Raw genomic sequence first — 7,088 nt, 5'->3', positions numbered from 1 at the left:
CAGCCCGCACAGCTCTGGGAGTCGGGTCGTGACATCACCATGTTATCCAGGAAGTGACATCGCCATGTTATCCAGGAAGTGACATCACCAGGTTATCCAGGAAGTGAAGCCTTGATGCAATAGTAAGTGCATGGAAAAAAGCACTTTATATGCATTTCCTGTAATAAGTGTATATTGGTAATTTGTATAACTTTTGGGGGGCAATACAATACTTTAAAAAAATTTTCACCGGACTTTTCCTTTTTTTACCTAGAGACCCACATGAGCCGTTATTTTTTGCACCACTAATTGTACTTTGCAATGACAGGCTGAATTCTTGCATAAATTACGCGGCGCAACCAGAGAAAAATTATATGTGTGTTTTTTTTTATTCGGGGGGGGGGGGGGGGGGGGGGGGGGGGGGGGGGGGGGGGGGGGGGTTGAGTTTACGCCGTTCGCCCTGGGGTAAAACTGACTTGTGATACATGTTCCTCAAATTGTTACGATTACAATGATATGTAACTTGTGTAAATTTTATTTTATTTGATGGCTTTAAAAAAATTAGAAAGCTTTTTTTAAAAAATAATGTTCCTTAAAATTGCTCTATTACCATGCCTATAATGCTTTTATCCTTTGTTCTATGGGGCTGTGTTTGCGCCATGATGTGTTCTTTCTATCGGTACCTTGATTGCGCATATACGACTTTTTGATCACTTTTTATCACAATTTTTCTGCATTTGATGAGACCACAAATGCGCAATTTAGCATTTTGGAATTTTTTTCGGGCTTACGCCATTTACCGTGCAAGATCAGGAATGTGATAATTTAGTAGTTCGGGCGATTACACACGTGGAAATACCAAATATCTTTATTTATTTATTTTTATTTATAAAATGTGAAATGGGGGGGGGGGGGGGGTTGATTCAGACTCTTATTAGGGGAGGGGATTTTTCATTAATAAAATTTTTTTTTTACACACTATCTAGAAGTCCCCCTGGGGTTAGGGTTATTCCCCTGGGGGACTTCTAGTATAACTACACTGATCTCTCATTGAGATCTATGCAGTATATATATATTGATATATCAATGAGATTGATGCTCTATTGCACTTGGCTGCTGCAGCCAGGAACAATAGATCGCTGAGTCGGGATCAATGCCATTACGGCGCAGACCCCAAGCTAGCTCAGATGGAGGGACCGCGCAGGGGGTTGGGTTGTTGAGGCGATCTCCCCCACTAGACCACTAGGTATGGGGAAAACAGCTGCATCTAAATGCCTAATTAGCGGGCATGGCAATCGGACCGTGCCCGCTATGTGCAGCGGTCCTGGGGTGCAGATAGCAGCCGGGATGCGCGCCCCCTCTCTTAAAGCCCCTAGCGACGCCATGGCGTACATGTACGCCCTGTGTCGTTAAGGGGTTAACAGCATGTCCTGTCACCGGCAAGAAATTATACTTACACTTTAAAATATGATTTATACCAAGAGCTATGGACAATAGTTTGGAGCAGATCCAGGGAAAACTAAAGGGAAACTAACAGCAGGTAAGAAGACTATAACCTGCTGTAATGTTCCCATGGCGCTGGGGAAGCTGAGGATGAAGGTCTTTTTCTTACCTTTATCTTCAGCTTTGTTTTTGTGAAACCTTAATTTTATTAAATATGCAAATAAGGTGGTTTGGTGCACTGGGGGAGGGGTCTATTGCACCTATTCACCCTGCTTCCCCCCCCTCTTTATTAATATAGAGGCAGCATGCTGCAGTTATGTCACTCCCCCTCCCATCCCTATCCCTGTTTGACTGACAATCAGCTGGAGTCCTGGCTGACAGGGATGGGAGGGGGAGTAAAGACATCTTACAGCCCTTAGCACTTGCACTTCAGGAGTGCAGGAAAGCCTCTTTGACACTTTGCACTGGAGAAAAAAAACTGTTTTTCTGCAGAGATGGTTATATCAAAGGTACCATGTTCCTCCTTGACCCTAAGGGTCCTATTCCACGGGCCGATGGGGGCCCGATCAACGATGTAAACGAGCACCGATCTGCTAGATTGGCGCTCGTTTACTGGGCCTATTCCACGGGCCGATGATCGTTGAGCGAGGGCTGCAGGGACATCGTTACCGATGTCCTTGCAGCCCTTGCAGCAATACATTACCTGGTAGGACTTCTCCTCCGCTCCATCTTGCTCCCCGGGTCCCGCAGTGCATCAGCAGCTCCGGAGCGGCCTGACTGAGCTGTCAGACAGCTCAGCCAATCACTGGCCGCGGCGGTCCTGGCCTGTGATTGGCTGAGCGGTCTGACTGCTCAGTCAGGTCGCTCCGGAGCTGCTGATGCTGTGCCGTGGGACCCGGGGAGGAAGATGGAGCGGAGGAGAAGTCCTACGAGGTAATGTATGCTGCTTCTCAAATCGTCGGTAGCCCGCAGCGCACCGCTATTCCACTGTAGCAATGTGTGGTGGGGGACCGATGATTTTAGGTCTGGCCCTAAATAAACGATTAGCCAATGACACGATCATCAGCTGATCGTTTCCTCTATTCCACCGAGCGATAATCGGCCGAATCAGCCCGATTCGTCCGATTATCGCTCTCGTGGAATAGGCCCCTAACAGCATCTAACAGTGTCAGCAGTTTGGAATGTGGATTTTATCTGACAGATTCCCTTTAACTTCTCAAAGGGGAAAATCCTCATTAAATCTATAGAATATTCCAAGTGACCAGCTACAGGCTGCACCACAAATCAGTTTCTGCAAGGATTTTATGCAGCTTGTGGATGGGATTTGCTAAACCGGCTATTCCCATCTGGGACAATTATGACTAATCCTGGTGTGACACTTTCCAGTAAAAATTATTTCTACTAATATGCTGTGGACGTTAGTTTACCCAGTGGTGCACCTATTTTCCTGTAACAGCGCCTCCTCTTGCATATTCATCCCCCGTCTGCTGTTATTCAAACCTGCTGAGAGGTGCGGATGAATATGCATGAGGAGGCGCTGTTATAGGAACAGTACACCCTGCGTGGGGGCATGTCATGAAGCAGCTGCGTGGCTGTGTCAATACAGTGCCGTAAAGATTCCAACACTCTCCCTGTTAATACATCATGCCTGGTGGGGACAGAGTCCACTACACTGTCTACATGTCCGTAGGTTCTGTGTTTTACGGACTGTGGGAATAAGCCCTAGGACCAGATGCAGTCAGTTTCTTACAACACTCAGGTATAATTGAATCTCTTCTCCCTAATGTGTAGGAGCTGTGATCTAGGGGTAACTCACCTGTCTAGAGACCTGCCAGCAGTTCATTCTCTAGTTTGAATCCCCTGATGGAAATTAAATAAATGTCTATTTTTCCCTCATTATTGTATCATTTTTAAGGCTATGTTCACACACAGTATTTTTGCTCAGTATTTTGCAACCAAAACCAGGAGTGGATTGAAAACACAGAAAGGCTATGTTTTCACACTGTTGAAATTGAGTGGATGGCCATCATTTAATGGCAAATATTGGACTTTGTTTTAAAAAAAAACAGTAATTATTTGCTATTTAATGGCGGCCATCCACTCAATTTAAAAAAATACTGAGCAAAAATACTGTGTGTGAACCTAGCCTTAAAAATGATACAATAATGATTAAAACATAAATAAAGACCTTTATTTCATTTCCATCAGGAGATTTGAACCAGAGAATGAATTGCTGGCAGGTCTCTAGACAGATAAGTTACCCCTAGACCACAGCTTCAACTATAGATGAGCGTTTCTTTCAGACATAAAGTGCCTACAGAGGACTGATCTGCAATCAGAGACACTGGCTGACAGCTGAGGTAGCAGGAGGCCGGGCAGCATTGATTATTCATGAAGAGGAGGGAGGGGAAGGAGTGGAGAGGTGTGCCAGAGTGCGGCACAAACATCTTCTCTTCTGCCCCTTCTGTACAGTAGGAGACCTGAGACTGTGCATAATCCGCAGCACGAAAAATTACCAAAAAGCACTATGCTCATTAGGAGACTGCCAGTTACGGCACACTGTCAGCAGCTTAGACAGGGCCCGGGAGCTGACAGATTCCCTTTAATGCTTTAAAGGGGATATCCAGAGAGCAGGGAAGGTCCTACCTTTTCTGCTCTCCAGGTGGGACAATGTTGGGGACGCTGCAGGAATTGCGTGCAGCAAGACCATGTCCCCATGCAATGTCCAATAGCTGCCCAATGTCGCTGTGATATCGGGCAGTTATTGATCACTACCCGTAACATGTTCCCAACCCCTCTCTCGTCTGCAAAGGTATCAGCACAGGTGGGCATAAGGAACAAAGGTAGGACCTTACCTTCTCTCCGGATATCCCCTTTAATAAAAACATTACGAAAAAAAAAAAGAAAGCGCTTGCTCTCTGATGCCCTTCAATCAAGTTGTCTGTGGATAGGTCGGCTACTATTTCCCAGTCATGTTCCGAAGCTCTTGAAGGGAGGCTATCTGCCATTAGGTGGCAGTAGAGAGCAAGCCTTTTCCATTTTTTTTTTAGAGTAAACGACTTTACATATTACTCATAGCCCTTTTACACGGCCGTACAACGACATGATAACAAGCGACGATCAGCGAGATCAGTGCTCATTCACAAAGCCTTTACAAGTTTCAGTGAATCACATGACACTAACAATCACCGGATTGTTTATGCCGCCTATTAACTTCATCATAGTCATCCCTGTTTATATGGGAAGATGTGCGGCGGAAGAACAATAATTTACATGGCTGCACAAAAGATGTGATCAGCTGAAAAATTAGAGACTTTCATTATTGGCGGTGAGTCTGCGTTACGGGACCCTGAGGGTGGGGGAGGGGGTAGTCCGGCATGCTGTGCTATTCCTCCTGTGACACCACAATGGGACCTATTGTCAGGGGGTCAGTTGGTCACAGTTGCTCGATGGATCAACACAGCCGTCATGGTTTCTAGTCTACCAAACAGCCTGATGTTAGTGTGAACAGAGCCTGATATAATCATAAGCCTGGCAGAGTGCCATGGGTAACCCTTTACTTATTATTACAGGATTTACAGAGGAGCCCAGAGCAGCAAGCAGAGGAGGCTTTCCCCTGTCTCCAGCCCCCCCCCCTCTCACCCCCTGCACAGTCAGGGTCTCCCCCCCCTCTCTCATCACCCCCTACACAGTCAGGGTCCCCCCCCCCCTCTCGCGTCACCCCCTGCAAAGTCAGGGTCTCCCCCTCTCTCACCCTCTGCACAGTCAGGGTCTCGCCCCTCTCTCTCATTCCCTGCACAGTCAGGGTCTCTCCCCTGTCTCCAGCTCCACTCTCTCTCACCTCCTGCACAGTCAGGGTCTCTTCCTCTTCTCTAGCCCCTCTCTCTCCTCACCCCCTGCACAGTAGTCAGGGTATCTCTCTCTCACCCCCTGCACAGTAGTCAGGGTCTCTCTCCTCTCTCTCTCCCCCCCTCTCTCTCTCACCCCCTGCACAGTCAGGGTCTCCCCCCCCTCTCTCTCTCACCCCCTGCACAGTCAGGGTCTCCCCCCCCCCTCTCTCTCTCACCCCCTGCACAGTCAGGGTCTCCCCCCCCCCTCTCCCTCTCACCCCCTGCACAGTCAGGGTCTCCCCTCCCCCCTCTCATCCCCTGCACAGTCAGGGTCTCCCCCCCCCTCTCTCTCTCTCACCCCCTGCACAGTCAGGGTCTCTCCCCTCTCTCACCCACTGCACAGTCAGGGTCTCTCTCCTCTCTCTCATCCCCTGCACAGTCAGGGTCTCTCCCCCCTCTCTCTCACCCCCTGCACAGTAGTCAGGGTCTCTCCCCTCTCTCACCCCCTGCACAGTAGTCAGGGTCTCTTCCCTCTCTCACACCCCCTGCACAGTAGTCAGGGTCTCTCCCCTCTCTCTCACCCACTGCACAGTAGTCAGGGTCTCTCCCCTCTCTCTCACCCCCTGCACAGTCAGGGTCTCTCCCCTCTCCCACCCCCTGCACAGTCAGGGTCTCTCCCCTCTCTCTCACCCCCTGCACAGTCAGGGTCTCTCCCCTCTCTCACCCCCTGCACAGTAGTCAGGGTCTCTTCCCTCTCTCTTACCCCCTGCACAGTAGTCAGGGTCTCTCCCCTTTCTCTCACCCCCTGCACAGTCAGGGTCTCTCCCCTCTCTCTAACCCCCTGCACAGTCAGGGTCTCTCCCCTCTCTCTCACCCCCTGCACAGTCAGGGTCTCTCCCCTCTCGCACCCCCTGCACAGTAGTCAGGGTCTCTACCCTCTCTCTCATTTCCTGCACAGTCAGGGTCTCTCCCCTCTTTCTCACCCCCTGCACAGTCAGGGTCTCTCCCCTCCCTCTCACCCCCTGCACAGTCAGGGTCTCTCCCCTCTCTTACCCCCTGCACAGTAGTCAGGGTCTCCCCCCCTCTCTCTCACCCCCTGCACAGTAGTCAGGGTCTCTCCCCTCTCACACCCCCTGCACAGTCAGAGTCTCTCTCTCTCACCTCTCTCTCACCCCCTGCATAGTCAGGGTCTCCCCCCTCTCTCTCTCTCTCACCCCCTGAACAGTAGTCAGGGTCTCTCCCCTCTCTCTCACCCCCTGCACAGTCAGGGTCTCCCCCCTCTCTCTCACCCCCTGCACAGTAGTCAGGGTCTCTCCCCTCTCTCACCCCCTGCACAGTCAGAGACTCTCTCTCACCCCCTGCATAGTCAGGGTCTCCCCCCCTCTCTCTCTCTCACCCCCTGCACAGTAGTCAGGGTCTCTCCCCTCTCTCTCACCCCCTGCACATATAGGGTCTCCCCCCCTCTCTCTCACCCCCTGCACAGCAGTCAGGGTCTCTCCCCTCTCTTACCCCCTGCACAGTAGTCAGGGTCTCTACCCCCTCTCTCATCTCCTGCACAGTAGTCAGGGTCTCTCCCCTCTTTCTCACCCCCTGCACAGTCAGGGTCTCTCCCCTCCCTCTCACCCCCTGCACAGTCAGGGTCTCTCCCCTCTCTTACCCCCTGCACAGTAGTCAGGGTCTCCCCCCCTCTCTCTCACCCCCTGCACAGTAGTCAGGGTCTCGCCCCTCTCTCACCTCCTGCACAGTCAGAGTCTCTCTCTCACCTCTCTCTCACCCCCTGCATAGTCAGGGTCTCCCCCCCCTCTCTCTCTCTCTCTCTCTCTCTCTCTCTCACCC

General features: G+C 50.6%; 1 protein-coding gene across 1 annotated transcript in view; it reads left to right on the top strand.

The window, feature by feature from the left end:
- The first annotated feature begins 3,084 nt into the window (after positions 1–3,084).
- The window catches only part of EML3 (EMAP like 3), a 69,929-nt gene continuing 65,925 nt past the window's right edge, over positions 3,085–7,088 (top strand). The window contains exon 1 of the mRNA XM_069965391.1: positions 3,085–3,181. The gene's annotated coding sequence lies outside the window, so the exon portion shown is untranslated. The remainder of the gene's footprint in view (positions 3,182–7,088) is intronic.

The sequence above is a fragment of the Dendropsophus ebraccatus genome, chromosome 4, assembly GCF_027789765.1.
Source record: "Dendropsophus ebraccatus isolate aDenEbr1 chromosome 4, aDenEbr1.pat, whole genome shotgun sequence".
Classification (NCBI taxonomy): Eukaryota; Metazoa; Chordata; class Amphibia; order Anura; family Hylidae; genus Dendropsophus; species Dendropsophus ebraccatus.
Note: the sequence above shows the minus strand (reverse complement) of the source record. Positions and strands in the feature narration are given on the sequence as shown.